Consider the following 18,389-nt stretch of genomic DNA (forward strand, 5'->3'; position numbering starts at 1 on the left):
GCATCCTATTGGAGTCACCATGGCACATACTGTGGAGAGGGCCCCTGCATTTACTGAAGAGGAGAATCAGACCCTGCTAGACAGCCTCCTCCCACAGAACAGCAAGTTATATGGCAAACCAGGGGAGCAGGTGAGTGTAGATTACACTGCATGTAAAAAATTACATGTCTAAAAACTGGTCCTCGAGCACTGTGATCCCAAGGGCATGCATGCAGACATATTTGGAGTAAGTCTTACAATGTGTAGATATATATGCACAGGAAAGGTAAAGTGATGTAGTAGTGTGTGTTTCGTGCCAGACTTCCCTGCCCTGTTCTCATGTTTCTCAGGGAGAGGGAGAATACAGTCTCACACATATTCAAAACCACTCATCATTCCTCACAGAGCTCTCCCTCCAAGACCCCTACCCCTGACTCTCCTGCAACACGCTTCAGCCAGCGGCTCTTCCTCTATGACCTTGGCCTCGTCCCCAAAGATACAACAGTCACAGCTAGCAAGGGGAGGAGGAAATCTCCAGGCACAGAGATGAGTCCCACCCTAAACACACACCCTTCCCTGAGTCTAAGGTCCCCACCCGTAAATCGCCCAGGTCCCCAAAATCTGTACCAGCACAAACATCCCACATTTCACCCCATCCATTTCTTCACAGTCCCAGGCCCAACATACCAAGGATCAGACCTCACACCCCATCACAGTTTCCCACACACCCCATTACAAAATCCCCAAGATGCTCAGGCCTTCACCCACTCATGCAAGCACTTCCCCTCCAACTACATACCCTCCACACTGCAATGGAGCCCCTACCCCCTTAACCTGAACAGACCACTTCAGTGGAGCCCCCACCCCTCAACCAGAACAGGCCACGTCAGTGAAGCCCCCAACCCCTCAACCCAAACAGGCCACCTCAGTGGAGCCCCCAGCCCCTCAACAGGAAGTGCCCACTTTAGTGGTGCCCCCACCCCCTCAATCCGAACAGGCCACTGCAGTGTCGAGCGACTCCACCCCAGTTCCCATTCCTCCCTAAGCCCTAAAAGTTCATCCCTAGCCATGTCCTTGTGGTGCCTGGCATGCCCTTACAGATGCCCCTCCAAGGGGAGAAGTCCCCTACTTGTAGCAGTGCAGGCGGGTGAGGGGGAGAGTTCATTATATCCCCCCAAAAGGACTTTTTGAAATGGACTTGCCATTGGCCTTATTGTTATTGCAGTTCTAAAATTTGATACAAAGGCTGAATAAAGCATTTTTTTGTTTTTGAGCTTTGCATTTCGTGTTCCTAAGTCTGTGAATTATAATAATAAAATTGCTGTTGAAGTCTTTGTTTGTGACAATACCGATTGGGCAATGTGATGGACCGCATGTTGTCAATGGTATATGCGTCCTATTAACGTATGTATCAGAGTCAGCATTGACTGCTATTGCAGCTTGTCAAGATCCACAATGTTTGGTACATGGAATGTGACATGCTTGTGAGCCACTCCCATCTTTGACTTACACTTTTGCACATAGGTCGTGCTGACATTTGTACACATTGTACCTTTTATTTTAGGACAACCATCTACGATTGACATGCAGGATAGCGCTTTGCTGATTAACAAGTCATCTGTGTCATCAGTACAACTCGGTTAACATGAAGTTTGACTACATGCAGATGACTCTGGAGACACACATGTACAGAGGCTGATGCAAATAAAGTGCTCAGTGTTTTGGGATATTTGGATCCATGACATGTGTAATTCTGACATGGTGTACCCTTGCCATGGCTATGCAGGACACAGCTGAGCTTTCAGATTTGGGAAATCATCTCATGTCACTTAGTTTTCTCTGTGACATATCCTGGGCCCATGGTGTGTGTCATGTTACCATTTTTACCTGTGTTCAAGTTCCATTACAGACCAAACCTGTAGTCCCTGCAGATGTTCATGTTTGAGAATCTTGCTATGTGCTGAGTAGAACAGTTATTTCTGGTCCGTGATGTGTGTGTCCCAGTACAATGTGCTCATTATGGGGTCATCCATGGTTGTTTGAGATGTGGGCCTGCACTGTGTGCAAACTCACATTTTACACATTTAGTATTCCCCAAGTCACCTGTGTGCTAGCAACTTCAGTGTGTAGTTGATATGTCATCTATTTTTGTGAGCTTGGCTGTTTGGTTGTCTTTGTGCATCTTCAGCCTTGTGGTTCTACTAGCTTTGTGTGGCATGTGGTGTATGTTTGTTAGATATCATTTTCTGTACTGGCCCTGGGGCTCATGCATCTTTAGTCTGCACATAAGTTGTTCTCTTTAGTGAAATTGCCATAGCTGCCAGAGTGTGGAACTAGATCTCAGCAATTAGGACATTTCAGATGTGCTCATTTGTATTTGTGTCTGGTGGATGTAAATGATAGAGTGTGTTAATGCTTTTTGATGGTCACTTCTTACATTGTCCATTTGCAGTTTTGCGGCAGTGTTAGCCCCCAATGGCAATGGTTGTCTGCACATGGCTGAGGCTGTTTTTACACACACTACAATGTTAGCCTCAACAGTCCTGTGGTTATTTGGCACATAACCAGTAATTTGTAACAACATTGTTTGTGTGTTTGGGCACAAAGACACACATAATTGTTCGAACATTCTAGGGGTGTGAGACCTACATTCACCTTGGTGTCACTAAAGTGATGGTGGTGTTAGACCCCCATACCACCTATGTGATTGATAATGCTGGGGGATTGAATCCCCACATGCACCTCTTTGTGACCACAGTGAAGGGGGGTTATACCCCATTCCATCTATGTGCTTGATGATGCAGTGGGATTGAACCCCACACTCACCTCTTTGTGACTCCAGTGAGGGGGGTTATACCCAATTCCACCTATGTGCTGATGGTGCAGGGAGATTGAACCCCACACTCACTTTTTCTGACTATAGTGAGGGGGTATACCCCATTCTACCTATGTGCTTGATGATGCTGGGGAATTTACCCCACACTCACCTCTTTGTCACTACAGTGATGGGTGTTTGTCAAATATTGATCTTCATGTCTAAATTGTGGTGTCAGGTTACACACATCAACACTATTTTGGCAGGTCTAAAGTGGGGGACTGTTCGGGTGGAGATTGCATGGGGTGATAGTCACCCACCCCCTATGGTTAGACTCTGCTGGGAGTGATAGGCATCCAACCCCCTATTGGGCGGAGAATGATGATGGTGATGGGCATCCACCCCCTATGGTTAGGATATGCTGGGAGTGATAGGCATCCACCCCCTATGGGGTAGAGAACGCTGATAGTGATATGCATCCACACCCCTATGGTGAGGATATGCTGGGAGTGATGGGCATCCAACCCCCTATGGGGTGGGAATTGCATGGGACTAATAGGCATTCACACCCCTATGGTTAAGATATGCTGGGAGTGATGGGCATCCCCCCCCTCTATGGGGTGGGGATTGCATGGGAGTGATAGGCATCGACCCCCCCTATGGGGTGGAGAATGCTTATGGTGATGGGCATCCACCCTCCCATGGTTAGAATATGCTGGGAGTGATAGGCATCCACCCCCTTATGGGGTGGAGAATGCTGATCGTGATGGGCATCCACCCCCCCTATGGTTAGGATGTGTTGGGAGTGATAGGCATCCACCGCCCTATGGGGTGGAGAATGCTGATAGTGATATGCATCCACACCCCTATCATGAGGATATGCTTGGAGTGATGAACGTCCAACCCCCTATGGGGTGGGGATTGCGTTGGAGTGGTAGGCATCCACCCCCCTATGGGGAGGTGAATGCTGATAGTGATATGCACCCACACCCCTATGGTGAGGATATGCTGGGAGTGATGGGCATCCACGACCCTATGGGGTGGGGCATGCATGGGAGTGATAGGCATCCACCCCCCTATGGGTTGGAGAATGCTGGGGTGATAGGCATCTTTCACGTGCTTGTGGCGTTTTGGTGTGTGGTAGGTGTCTGACTTACCATCTCTGATGACCGCATCGGTTACTATGGCGTCGACCGTAGATGTACAGTATTGGATACATGGCAGCTCCATCTCATCCCCGTTGATCGTGTTTTGGCGCAAGCCAGAGCTTCATCACATCTCGTCCGAATGCTCTGACGTGCAGGACGCTGCGCCCTGGAAGTCGTGCATGGATTACGCATCGTACTTGCCTATCAGGAAACAGCTTGTGATGAGCCTCTGAAAGACTTGATTTACGAGCTGACCAAGCCTGGTCATTTGTAAAATGTTGCTGGATTACGACCAGACGTGGCGGTCGGAAATCGGACACTTTTTCGCATCGTACTTCGTCTTTTGGATTTTCTGGCTCAGGGTACGAGTTGGTCGTGAGGTACGCCTACGGATAGCATTGGGACGGCCTTGTTAGCGACATCAGAATCAACCCCTAAGTTGGACAATTGGTGTTGGTTTTGTTTGATTGGGGCATTGCACCTACATTTTTTCGTACATTTTCATTGTTTTTTTCAATATGTTGTGGTGGATGGCCTGTAGTTTCAATAGGGGCCTAGTTGTTTCTTTGTATGTAATTTTTCTTCTAGTTTTCTTTTTTAAAGGAAACATGTTGCAATGTCCATTACATTTTCTCCAACTTTTGCAATCAATTTGCAACATTTATTTAATTCACTAGCCCAGTAGTCTGCCAATGGGCTTTTTCAGCCAGTAGGCCCAGAGCGGTTCCATGATGAAATATCGATTACTAAAACATCAACCTACAAAAATATCGCCACAAATACATTGCCTACAAAAATATCGTCACCATATAATTAAACAAGAAATTACACAAATATCGATATTTTTTTATCGACTACTCTAATATCGTTAACAATTATATCGACTACATAAATATCGACTACTACATTATCGACTATCTTTAAAATAACATTACCTTCTACACTAATATCGACTACACAAACATCGACTACCTTTCTACTTTTATTAATATACAAAAAATATCGTCATTTTCATTATAACCTTATATACACATTACCTTTCTATTATTCACTTTTTCATAATAATTAAAAATCAAAATAAGCTTTTCTAACATATATGTATATACACTATGTATGTTTTATTTATATATAATAATAAAAAGATACATTAGTAATATAAAGGATGTATGACGTTACAACGCATACTTTTACAACGCATACCTTTGCAACGAAATTTTTACAACACAAATACTAATACAACGCATGAATTTACAACGCATGTTTTTACAACGCAGGTACCTTTACATCGCATACCATTACAACGTAAGTATTGGTAAGTATATATTAATTTTGTTAATATAAATTAATTGAAAAAAATAAATTGTAAATTAATTTAATATAAAATCATTTCATTTAATTTTTTTTTTAATTTATATATAATTTTATTTTTTTCTATCCTGTACCCCTGTACCCCAAAAACTCAAAACTGACCCTGAACCCTAAAAATACCCCTTTACCCAAAAACTGAAAACTGACCCTGAACCCTAAAAATACCCCTTTACCCAAAAACTGAAACCTGACCCTGAACCCTAAAAATACCCCTTTACCCAAAAACTGAAAACTGATCCTGAACCCTAAAAATACCCCTTTACCCAAAAACTGAAAACTGACCCTGAACACTAAAAATACCCCTTTACCCAAAAACTAAAAACTGACCCTGAACCTTAAAAATACCCCTTTACCCAAAAACTGAATACTGACCCTGAACCCTAAAAATACCCCTTTACCCAAAAACTGAAAACTGACCCTGAACACTAAAAATACCCCTTTACCCAAAAACTAAAAACTGACCCTGAACCCTAAAAATAGCCCTTTACCCAAAAACTGAAAACTGACCCTGAACCCTAAAAATACCCCTTTACCCAAAAACTGAAAACTGACCCTGAACCCTAAAAATACCCCTTTACCCAAAAACTGAAAACTGACCCTGAACCCTAAAAATAGCCCTTTACCCAAAAACTGAAAACTGACCCTGAAGCCTAAAAATACCCCTTTACCCAAAAACTTAAAACTGACCCTGAACACTAAAAATACCCCTTTACCCAAAAACATAAAACTGACCCTGAAGCCTAAAAATAGCCCTTTACCCAAAAACTGACAACTGACCCTGAACCCTAAAAATACCCCTTTACCCAAAAACAGAAAACTGACCCTGAAGCCTAAAAATAGCCCTTTACCCAAAAACTGAAAACTGACCCTGAACCCTAAAAATACTAAGCATGGGCGTAAAATCCGCTCCGCTCGCGGATTTTTCGGATTTTCGGCAAATCCGCAATCCGCGAACGCTCGCGAATTTGTCGAAAATCCGTGAATCCGCTCGCGGCGGATTTTTTGCTTGGTTGCGGCGCGCGGCGTGGTGCACGGCGTTCACTTTCCGTCATTTTAGCGTTTGCCGAGTTGTTTTTCTTTGCGAGTGACGCGCCATTTTAGATCTTGCTGCGTGTTCCCGCGGGAGTTTGTCGCCCGCGAATACGTACTCGCGGCTTGCCACCTTGCACAGCACACCTCGCGAGAGTTCGCAATTGCGAACATGTAGTTGCGGCGGAAAGGAACAATCTCGCACTTGCGAAATAGAGATTTTGCAATTTCGCACAAGAAAATCACCAGCAAACAGGATAAACCTTCAGAAAATTATGATTTTTATCAGAATCACTCCTCAGGTTGACATTTGCATGGCCTTTTTTTTTGCAAGGAGTCCATTTTGGGGGGGGGGGGGAGGAAGGAAGTGCCCCACAGTCTCCAACTTCCTGTTCCTGTCCAGCAGGCTCCTCCCAGTGCTTTGTCCATCTCCTGGTCACTTTCATTTGGATCTGGAGCTGGAAGGATTACTTTTTGTGGGTGCTGCTGGATATTTGGATTTGAGGCCTTTTTGACTGTCTTTGGATCACTTTTGGATTAGAAATCAACTTTCACAAGTAAGTTTGTTTGGGGCATTACAGTTGCTGCAAGTACAATTTTGGAACTTTTTCAGAAAATTAAATAAATTATATTGTGGGTAGCCACAGTATCCAGTAGGACCAGGGTTGGTTATGGGTGCATGATACAACTGTTTTGTTGAATTTAAACACCATTGAGGCCATGGATGGGCTGGGATTGTGCAGATTTTATTGTTTTTTGTCGTTTTTTTGGGCCTGCTGGTGTGGCCCTTTGCCCAGGGGTGGTGAGTGTTGCATGGGCCTAGTCTTTCTGTGGGGTGTCTTCTTGAATTTAAACATAATTGAGGCCATGGATGGGCTGGGATTGTGCTTATTTTATTGTTTTTTGTCGTTTTTGGGGGGCTGCTGGTGTGGCCTTTTGCTTGCCCAGGGGTGGTGGTGGTGCATGGACTGAGTGTGCCTGTGGTGTTGTCTCACTCTCTTTGATGTAAACATCATGGATGGCATTGGATTGTGGTGATTTCTGGCTGTTTTTCTGTTTTTTGGGGGTGTACTGTTGATGTGGTCTGGCCATGTGGGTGGTGGTGGTGGCCATCTTGAGTGCTGGCTGGTACAGGCAACATGTGCTTGGGGTGTAAGGGGGCCATTTTGAGGAGAGGCAGTGTCTGAGGCCTGCACTTATTTTGCCTACTTTTCATCCCTTATGCCCAGGGGTAGTGAGTGTTGCATGGGCCTAGTGTTTCTGTGGGGTGTCTTCTTGAATTTAAACATAATTGAGGCCATGGATGGGCTGGGATTGTGCTTATTTTATTGTTTTTTGTCGTTTTTGGGGGGCTGCTGGTGTGGCCTTTTGCTTGCCCAGGGGTGGTGGTGGTGCATGGACTGAGTGTGCCTGTGGTGTTGTCTCACTCTCTTTGATGTAAACATCATGGATGGCATTGGATTGTGGTGATTTCTGGCTGTTTTTCTGTTTTTTGGGGGTGTACTGTTGATGTGGTCTGGCCATGTGGGTGGTGGTGGTGGCCATCTTGAGTGCTGGCTGGTACAGGCAACATGTGCTTGGGGTGTAAGGGGGCCATTTTGAGGAGAGGCAGTGTCTGAGGCCTGCACTTATTTTGCCTACTTTTCATCCCTTATGCCCAGGGGTAGTGAGTGTTGCATGGGCCTAGTGTTTCTGTGGGGTGTCTTCTTGAATTTAAACATAATTGAGGCCATGGATGGGCTGGGATTGTGCTTATTTTATTGTTTTTTGTCGTTTTTGGGGGGCTGCTGGTGTGGCCTTTTGCTTGCCCAGGGGTGGTGGTGGTGCATGGACTGAGTGTGCCTGTGGTGTTGTCTCACTCTCTTTGATGTAAACATCATGGATGGCATTGGATTGTGGTGATTTCTGGCTGTTTTTCTGTTTTTTGGGGGTGTACTGTTGATGTGGTCTGGCCATGTGGGTGGTGGTGGTGGCCATCTTGAGTGCTGGCTGGTACAGGCAACATGTGCTTGGGGTGTAAGGGGGCCATTTTGAGGAGAGGCAGTGTCTGAGGCCTGCACTTATTTTGCCTACTTTTCATCCCTTATGCCCAGGGGTAGTGAGTGTTGCATGGGCCTAGTGTTTCTGTGGGGTGTCTTCTTGAATTTAAACATAATTGAGGCCATGGATGGGCTGGGATTGTGCTTATTTTATTGTTTTTTGTCGTTTTTGGGGGGCTGCTGGTGTGGCCTTTTGCTTGCCCAGGGGTGGTGGTGGTGCATGGACTGAGTGTGCCTGTGGTGTTGTCTCACTCTCTTTGATGTAAACATCATGGATGGCATTGGATTGTGGTGATTTCTGGCTGTTTTTCTGTTTTTTGGGGGTGTACTGTTGATGTGGTCTGGCCATGTGGGTGGTGGTGGTGGCCATCTTGAGTGCTGGCTGGTACAGGCAACATGTGCTTGGGGTGTAAGGGGGCCATTTTGAGGAGAGGCAGTGTCTGAGGCCTGCACTTATTTTGCCTACTTTTCATCCCTTATGCCCAGGGGTAGTGAGTGTTGCATGGGCCTAGTGTTTCTGAGGGGTGTCTTCTTGAATTTAAACACCATTGAGGCCATGGATGGGCTGGGATTGTGCAGATTTTATTGTTTTTTGTCGTTTGTTTGGGCCTGCTGGTGTGGCCCTTTGCCCAGGGGTGGTGAGTGTTGCATGGGCCTAGTCTTTCTGTGGGGTGTCTTCTTGAATTTAAACACCATTGAGGCCATGGATGGGCTGGGATTGTGCAGATTTTATTGTTTTTTGTCGTTTTTTTGGGCCTGCTGGTGTGGCCCTTTGCCCAGGGGTGGTGAGTGTTGCATGGGCCTAGTCTTTCTGTGGGGTGTCTTCTTGAATTTAAACACCATTGAGGCCATGGATGGGCTGGGATTGTGCAGATTTTATTGTTTTTTGTCGTTTTTTTGGGCCTGCTGGTGTGGCCCTTTGCCCAGGGGTGGTGAGTGTTGCATGGACTGAGTGTGCCTGTGGTGTTGTCTCACTCTTTTTGATGTAAACATCATGGATGGCATTGGATTGTGGTGATTTCTGGCTGTTTTTCTGTTTTTTGGGGGTGTACTGTTGATGTGGACGGGCCATGTGGGTGGTGGTGGTGGCCATCTTGAGTGCTGGCTGGTACAGGCAGCAACATGTGCTTGGGGTGTAAGGGGGCCATTTTGAGGAGAGGCAGTGTCTGAGGCCTGCACTTATTTTGCCTACTTTTCATCCCTTATGCCCAGGGGTAGTGAGTGTTGCATGGGCCTAGTGTTTCTGAGGGGTGTCTTCTTGAATTTAAACACCATTGAGGTCATGGATGGACTGGGAATGTGCAGATTTTATTGGTTTTTGTCGTTTTTTTGGGCCTGCTGGTGTGGCCCTTTGCCCAGGGGTGGTGAGTGTTGCATGGGCCTAGTCTTTCTGTGGGGTGTCTTCTTGAATTTAAACACCATTGAGGCCATGGATGGGCTGGGATTGTGCAGATTTTATTGTTTTTTGTCGTTTTTTTGGGCCTGCTGGTGTGGCCCTTTGCCCAGGGGTGGTGAGTGTTGCATGGGCCTAGTCTTTCTGTGGGGTGTCTTCTTGAATTTAAACACCATTGAGGCCATGGATGGGCTGGGATTGTGCAGATTGTATTGTTTTTTGTCGTTTTTTGGGGCCTGCTGGTGTGGCCCTTTGCCCAGGGGTGGTGAGTGTTGCATGGACTGAGTGTGCCTGTGGTGTTGTCTCACTCTTTTTGATGTAAACATCATGGATGGCATTGGATTGTGGTGATTTCTGGCTGTTTTTCTGTTTTTTGGGGGTGTACTGTTGATGTGGACGGGCCATGTGGGTGGTGGTGGTGGCCATCTTGAGTGCTGGCTGGTACAGGCAGCAACATGTGCTTGGGGTGTAAGGGGGCCATTTTGAGGAGAGGCAGTGTCTGAGGCCTGCACTTATTTTGCCTACTTTTCATCCCTTATGCCCAGGGGTAGTGAGTGTTGCATGGGCCTAGTGTTTCTGAGGGGTGTCTTCTTGAATTTAAACACCATTGAGGTCATGGATGGACTGGGAATGTGCAGATTTTATTGGTTTTTGTCGTTTTTTTGGGCCTGCTGGTGTGGCCCTTTGCCCAGGGGTGGTGAGTGTTGCATGGGCCTAGTCTTTCTGTGGGGTGTCTTCTTGAATTTAAACACCATTGAGGCCATGGATGGGCTGGGATTGTGCAGATTTTATTGTTTTTTGTCGTTTTTTTGGGCCTGCTGGTGTGGCCCTTTGCCCAGGGGTGGTGAGTGTTGCATGGGCCTAGTCTTTCTGTGGGGTGTCTTCTTGAATTTAAACACCATTGAGGCCATGGATGGGCTGGGATTGTGCAGATTTTATTGTTTTTTGTCGTTTTTTTGGGCCTGCTGGTGTGGCCCTTTGCCCAGGGGTGGTGAGTGTTGCATGGGCCTAGTCTTTCTGTGGGGTGTCTTCTTGAATTTAAACATAATTGAGGCCATGGATGGGCTGGGATTGTGCTTATTTTATTTTTTTTTTGTCGTTTTTGGGGGGCTGCTGGTGTGGCCTTTTGCTTGCCCAGGGGTGGTGGTGGTGCATGGACTGAGTGTGCCTGTGGTGTTGTCTCACTCTCTTTGATGTAAACATCATGGATGGCATTGGATTGTGGTGATTTCTGGCTGTTTTTCTGTTTTTTGGGGGTGTACTGTTGATGTGGACTGGCCATGTGGGTGGTGGTGGTGGCCATCTTGAGTGCTGGCTGGTACAGGCAGCAACATGTGCTTGGGGTGTAAGGGGGCCATTTTGAGGAGAGGCAGTGTCTGAGGCCTGCACTTATTTTGCCTACTTTTCATCCCTTATGCCCAGGGGTAGTGAGTGTTGCATACTTGCATGTCCCTAGTCTTTCTGTGGGGTGTCTTCAATGTAAACATCATGGATGGCATGGGATTGTGCTCATTTTTCTGTGTTTTGTCGATTTTTTGGGGTGTATAACTGAACTGATGTTCCTCTGTCTTCCATTGCTTTTAGGTGCACAAGAAGACTCAATAGAACCACCAGTGCCAGGAAGAAGTCCTGCAGCGGTGTGTGCAGCATAACGTCACGCGACGTCACGTCTGGACACAGAACCCTCTGCAACTCGTGCAACTGCTGCCTGCTGACCTGCTCTGAAGAAGATGGCCCCAAAAAAAGTAACCCGTAGCTCCTCTAGCAAGAAAGGTGCCAGTAAGGAGCAGAAGAAGCAAGTTACCAAGGACACTGGTGTGCCGCCCGCCCCTTTTTTTGTGAGTAAAAAAAAAAGTATGCCTGCAGCAGCTGCAGCGGGATCTGCTGGGGACCAAGCTGGCAGCAGCACCCCCGCTCCATTGGGCTCAGTGCCACCACCACCACCACGCCAACTTAAGTCCAAGCCCTTGAGTGCTGCAGAGGCAGCCAGTATACTTCTTCAATCACCATCGACCAGTGATGTTGGCTCATCGCAAGAAAGCAGCAGCAATGTCCCTCAATCAACACAGGTTGTTGTAGCTCATCTGACGAGTGTTGAACAACCACAGCGGCAACAACAATCACATGTGCAAGTACAAGCCCAAGTACATGTGGAAGGAGAGGCAGCGCAAGGAGATGCGCATGCAGAGGTGCATGGAGGGTCACAACAAGTGCCCACAATAGTTGTTCCTCCCGAAGTAGGGGCACATCAGGAAATCGACAATCAAGGCGAGGTATCATTTGAGGAAGCCACTCCTCCTGATGATCCTTCATTGTCTTCCACAACCCTAGCAAGGAAGAGATCAAGGGTGGTGTCTACATCCTCTTCAAGCACACCTCCTTCTGATGATACGGATCAAACTTGGGAACCAGCACCACAGCCGTCTGAGAGTGAGGCACACCATGATCCAACAAAGGTACTTAAGCGTAAAAGGAAGCTCGTCCAAAGTCTCAGACTTATGGAGTGTGATGAGGCTCAACAAGAAGTGGCGGATACTGCTGCTGATGAAGACTCTGCCAACGACGACCCAGTCATCATAAAGGTCACTGCAGCCCCAGCGGGCATGCAGCAAACAGACATTTTGACCCTAGCCCGAAGAGCTGCTGCGCGTGATGATGATGATGATGATGTTGTCGATGAGGAGGCAGTGGAAACACCACAATCATTGGAGTTAAGTAGTACACCAACTCGTCCCGCTTCCATATTTCTTTCTGGCAAGAAGAGACCTGCGTCAACCTCGACCTTAATTAGTGGCGGTGAAAGTGGAAAACGTACAAAAGTTGGCCAATCCAGATCCTCCACTTCATCTGGCATTAGCTTCATGACCACCACCACCAGTATCGCCGCCTCCTCCATGTCCCACAGACACTTCAAGTCCCCAGTTTGGGACTTCTTTACTGTTTGTCCAAAAAATCCAAAGTTTGCCATTTGTACCATTTGTAAGCAAGCAGTTAGTCGTGGTAAGCCAGGTACCAACTATGGTACCGGAGGCCAGAGAGGTCATCTTAGGAGACAGCACACTGTCAAATGGTTTGCGCACCTAGATGCGATCAAGAAAGGCCGAATTGAAGGAAACGTTGATGTTTCATCTGATGATGACGAGGAGGAAGAAGACGTGTCAAACACTTCCCTTACACCCAGTACCCCTGTCAGCAGCACACCCAATGTGAGGCACACTAAGAGTGTTGGAGCGACTGAGACACCAACGCACAAAAGTTCACCAGCGAGCAAAATTGGGTCAACGAAGTCATTATCAGCCCGTAAATGCTTGGTCCAGGCCAACATTAGAACAATGCTTACTTCAGACGTGCCATATGAACGCAACCACCCACTGACGCGTCTGTATAACACTAAGCTGGCTAAAATGCTAGCTGTGGACCTTCTACCTTTTTCTTTTGTAGAAGCGGTAGGTTTTCTTGAATTAGTTGCAACGCTCTGCCCTAAATGGAAGGTTCCGAGCCGGTTCTATTTTGCCAGAGTTGCGGTTCCAGCACTACATGAAGATGTGCTGCAGGCGATTGGGGCAGCTTTGCAGAAGAGTGCTGTTCACACAATACATCTGACAACAGACATGTGGACCAGTGGCCCAGGCGATGATTACATGTGCATCACTGCACACTGGGTCTCTTTTTCAGGTGTTATAGCAAAGCTAAACGCAGGTGTTGACCCGGACCAAGTTTTCAAAGCTGCTCGGAAACATGCAACACTAGCCATGTTTGCCTTGGAGAAAAGTCACACAGCAGAAAACCTTTTGGAAGAGTTTGACAAAAAGGTGTTGTCAATGCTATCCCCCCTAAAACGCAAGATTGGTTATGTTTCCACGGATAATGGCGCCAATGTAGTTAAGGCCATGTCACAGGGTCACCATGTTAGAGTGCCGTGTTTGGCGCACTGTATCAACCTGGTAGTTCAAAAATTCTTGAGTGATAAAGAGAGTCCAGCGTTCGAGGTAATGGCCACCTGCCGCAAAATGTGCAACCATTTCAGCCATTCTTTTAAGGCCCGGAAGCATCTGCGGAGACTGCTACTTCAACGTGGAATGCCAGTGAAAGCACTCATCCAGGAGGTGGCAACACGTTGGAACTCAACCTTCTACATGCTTGAGCGTCTGCATGAGCAGTATACGGTACTCGATCACTATTTCTTGACAGAGGCTACATCTCAGAAGGAGGACCTGCGGATGAGTAAGGCGCAATGGGCCATAGTTAAAAGCCTGACAGACATGCTTCGTCCTTTTGAGTTCTTCACGCGTGCAGTCAGCCAGGAGGACTGTAATTTGGGAAAAGCTATCCCATTGTTGTGCATACTGGAGCACCAACTGATGGCGGTTTCTTCTGAGTTTGAAAAAGATGAAAAAAAAAAAAACCATTTCATTTTGTCTGAGAAATTATTACATCGCCTACGTGGTGATGAACGTCTTAAAAACATCAACTCAGATCAGCATTACATTTGTGCTACTATTCTGGATCCACGCTACAAAAAGGCGCTGGCAGACAACGCATTCTTTCCTTTCGCTGATGCAGATGTTCAAAAGTACAAACATTGGTTAGCCTGGTCAGCCAAGAGGTTTGAAAAAGAACGGCAGGTTATTGAAGGAGAAGCCAGTACATCAGCATCAGCATCAGCAGGCCATCCGCAGTCACAAGAATCCACTTCTGCACCTGTGGCTGGGGCACAAGTGACCTCTCAGCCGTTAAAGACACCGGCAACTGGATCATCTGCACCACACACAATGACAACACTAACAGTGGCTGGGGAGGAGGATTGGCTAAGTTTGATGGGGTATGGTTCTCTAAAAAATGTCACAGGCACAGCAAAAAGTAAGCAAAGTGGAGGAACAGTTGATGACCTTGAGTCGATGGTGCAGGACTATCTGAATGACTCAACAGTGGTCTTTCTTAATGAGGAGCCATTGCAGTATTGGCATGGCAAAAAACAATTGTGGCCACAGCTCTACAACCTGGCTATAAACTATTTGTCTTGCCCACTCGCAAGTGTGTCTTCTGAACGTGTTTTCAGTGCTGCTGGTGGCATTGTAACTGCCAAACGGAGCCGCCTATCGCCCAAAAATGTGGAGCGGCTGACAATGATCAAGATGAATCAGCACCTCATACCACCAGATTACAAAGTGCGAGAAAGCACGCCACATGAAGACGATGAGGACAGCAACGTAGATGAGGGGATTTTTTCTCTGTTCGGTGCCACTGACCTCATCCAGCCTGAATTCGCAGAGTATGATGACGAAATCTTGTTCTTATTCCCTGACACCGAGCCCTGAAAATGAGACAATCAATCAAGAACTTTCTTTTTCGTCCTTATTCACTTTTATTCCTGTGTGCTTTGTGTCTCTCTTTCTTTGTTTTGCACAGTTAATTTAATTCAAACTTTAATCACCTAATCCCAAAAAGAAGACCATCATCAGAACTGTCTTCACTTGTTTGCTTATTGATTTGAAGGTGCCGCAGTCTACATTCCTCAGGTTCACAAGTTCTGAAGAACATGCTCCTCTATCCTCCTCCTCCAGACTGCGATTTCCCTCCAAGCAGAGTGCTGGATTACGCACAATGAAGAAAGACTCAGCACTTGTGGGGGTGTTGTACTTCTTTGCGGGTGAGTTGACGGTTTTGGGCCCATTGCTGTGAAGCTCTAATAATGGACAAAAGTGTTTTGGACCAAATATGAGGTGAAAATTTCTTGCCGTTTTTGCTGACTTGCTTGCCTTTGAGGTGCTCTTTGGCGGGGTTCCGGGGGTTTGTGTGTAATTTTTGGTGTCTGTCGAAGCACTGCTGCGACAGTCTAATCTTGATTGCATTTGCTTTTCAGGAAATCCGTGGTGGAAAACAGGAGTTATGATGATTGATGATGACCTAGCTGCACAGCGCGTTACTTTGGACCGAAGGCCGAGAGATATTGTAAGTATGAGATTTAGCTTTTTCGCTGTTTGGGGGTGTTGTCGGGTGTTTTTTTGCGGGTGGGTTGGCGCCGGCGGGTCTTGCCTGGGGCATTCCTGGGAAGGTCTAATACCGGATACAAGTATTTTGGACAAAATCCATAAGGAACAGCCTTTTTTTTGCCATTTCTTCAGACATCTTGCTCAATGTAGCTTTTGGGGGGCTTCCTGCTGTTCGTGGGTGGGTTGCGGCCGGGGTCTCTGTCGAAGCACTGCTGCGACAGTCTAATCTTGATTGCATTTGCTTTTCAGGAAATCCGTGGTGGAAAACAGGAGTTATGATGATTGATGATGATGACGACCTAGCTGCACAGCGCCGCGTTTGGACCGAAGGCCGAGAGACATTGTAAGTATGAGATTTAGCTTTTTCGCTGTTTGGTGGTGTTGTGTCGCGTGTTTTTTTGCGGGTGGGTTGGCGCCGGCGGGTCTTGCCTGGGGCTTTCCTGGGAAGGTCTAATACCGGATACAAGTGTTTTGGACAAAATCCATAAGGAACAGCCTTTTTTTTGCCATTTCTTCAGACACCTTGCTCAATGTAGCGTTTTGGGGGGCTTCCTGCTGTTCGTGGGTGGGTTGCGGCCGGGGTCTCTGTCGAAGCACTGCTGCGACAGTCTAATCTTGATTGCATTTGCTTTTCAGGAAATCCGTGGTGGAAAACAGGAGTTATGATGATTGATGATGATGATGACGACCTAGCTGCACAGCGCCGCGTTTGGACCGAAGGCCGAGAGACATTGTAAGTATGAGATTTAGCTTTTTCGCTGTTTGGTGGTGTTGTGTCGGGTGTTTTTTTGCGGGTGGGTTGGCGGGTCTTGCCTGGGGCATTCCTGGGAAGGTCTAATACCGGCTAGAAGTTAGTTGGACAAAATCCATAAGGAAACACCAGTTTTGGCACTTTGTAAGTTAGGGTTCGTTAGGGTTAGCCCTAGCAGCAGGATTGCATGTGTTTAGGGGGGTTCTATTGCAACGCGGTTCTGTTGTTGTAGAGCACTGTTGGAGCGATGCTGGCTATGGATACTTTTGCTTGCAGGCAAGTGGTTTGAATACAATCCACGGTCTGTATTTGGGTCTACTGTTACTTTCAAAGTACGTTTTGTAACCATTTTTCTGCTAGGCATCATCAAAGTGTGACTTTTTGAACCACACAGCGTACATACCTTTTATTTATTTATCAGTGGTATTGTAATAGCACTTCCTGTTTTCCGTTCAATAATTACAGGCCGGGTTTCAGTCAACATCCGCCAGGCAGGCAGTGGACAGGGTGTCTCTTCTGTCAGTGGTCACCACCACATTGATGGACGAAGCGTCAGCTGGAATGGAGGAGTGCCGCCAATAAGAGGAATTGTTTGCTGCATGCAACTTACTTACCAATTTCAACAGGACAACTCCAACAACATACGCAATACAGATACAGTATCCATTGTTGTCTTTTATTCTATGAGTGTGACTGCATGTGCTTACCTTTACTTTGTAACCAAAGATTGTCTGTAAACTCTGTATCTTCAATTATTGTTTGTCCATGCTCTGCTTTTTTTTCTTCTCTCAACAAAACCTACCCAAAAAGAAACCCCCATTCCCATCCATTTTACAAACCCTAACCCTCTTCCCCCGGGCTGTGTTGTTTTGCTTGATGTCTGACTAAAATGACATCAATAATTCCACACACTTGCTGGGGAGGATAAGGTGATAGCAGCAACAGGCTGGTGAAGGAATACGAGGATATCTTCTAGACTTACTCAGCTTCAGTACTATATCTTCTAGTAGTAGTAGCCAATGTCAAATAAATTCAACGCAAGTACTAGTTATACTTGCAATACTTTACCATTTGTTAGGCTACATTATGGCACTGTTCTAGTGTACTGTCACCTGCTATTTTCTCGATCGTACCGTAACCGTTGTAATGCTACAGTAAGGAGTACAAACAAGGTTTCGTTTTCTTTTTTTCCATAGGCATGCAACTGCCACTGTGTCACACCACTAGTAACACCGCAATGAGGAAATGTCACCCGCCCAGGAATGACAACGTTAATCCCCATTTCACCTGGAGCCAGCCCTGGGCCTAGCCCTAATTTCTAACACAAATTACAGGTAAGATAAGCGTTTGGTGGGAGGTAGTATAATGGAGTATTATTTCGGAGTAGACAAGAGTTTGACGGTTGTACTACTAAAGTCCTACGACTGTTCAGGAAAACAAAGTTACTGTTACACCCCCGCCCCCCACCCACCAGACTGAAAAGCAGTAAAAAACAGGTATGGTCAGATAAAGTAGTTGAAAAATATATTTATTTATCCCTAACAAAATAATCTCCCTCACCCACCCTAACCCCAACGATTGTCTCTGAAACGTCCCAAAACGATCCCAACTCCCAAATCCCACCCCCCAAAAGTCTATAAAAAAAGGGCAAGGGACACTCCACTACTGGAGGGTGCTGGTGCTGGTGCATGATGCGGCATGGGCATCATACTCCTTGCGGAGGGTGGCAAGCTCGGAGCGGAGGCCCTTAACCAAGGTCTTATACCTCAGGACCTCCTGCTCCAGGTTGGACATGCGGACTCGTAGGCGGTGTTGGCGTTCCTTGCAGCTCCTGTGGGGGGCAGCTGGTGTTTCCGGTGCTTGGCGGTGGCGGT

Source organism: Lissotriton helveticus, chromosome 6 (assembly GCF_964261635.1).
Source record: "Lissotriton helveticus chromosome 6, aLisHel1.1, whole genome shotgun sequence".
NCBI lineage: Eukaryota > Metazoa > Chordata > Amphibia > Caudata > Salamandridae > Lissotriton > Lissotriton helveticus.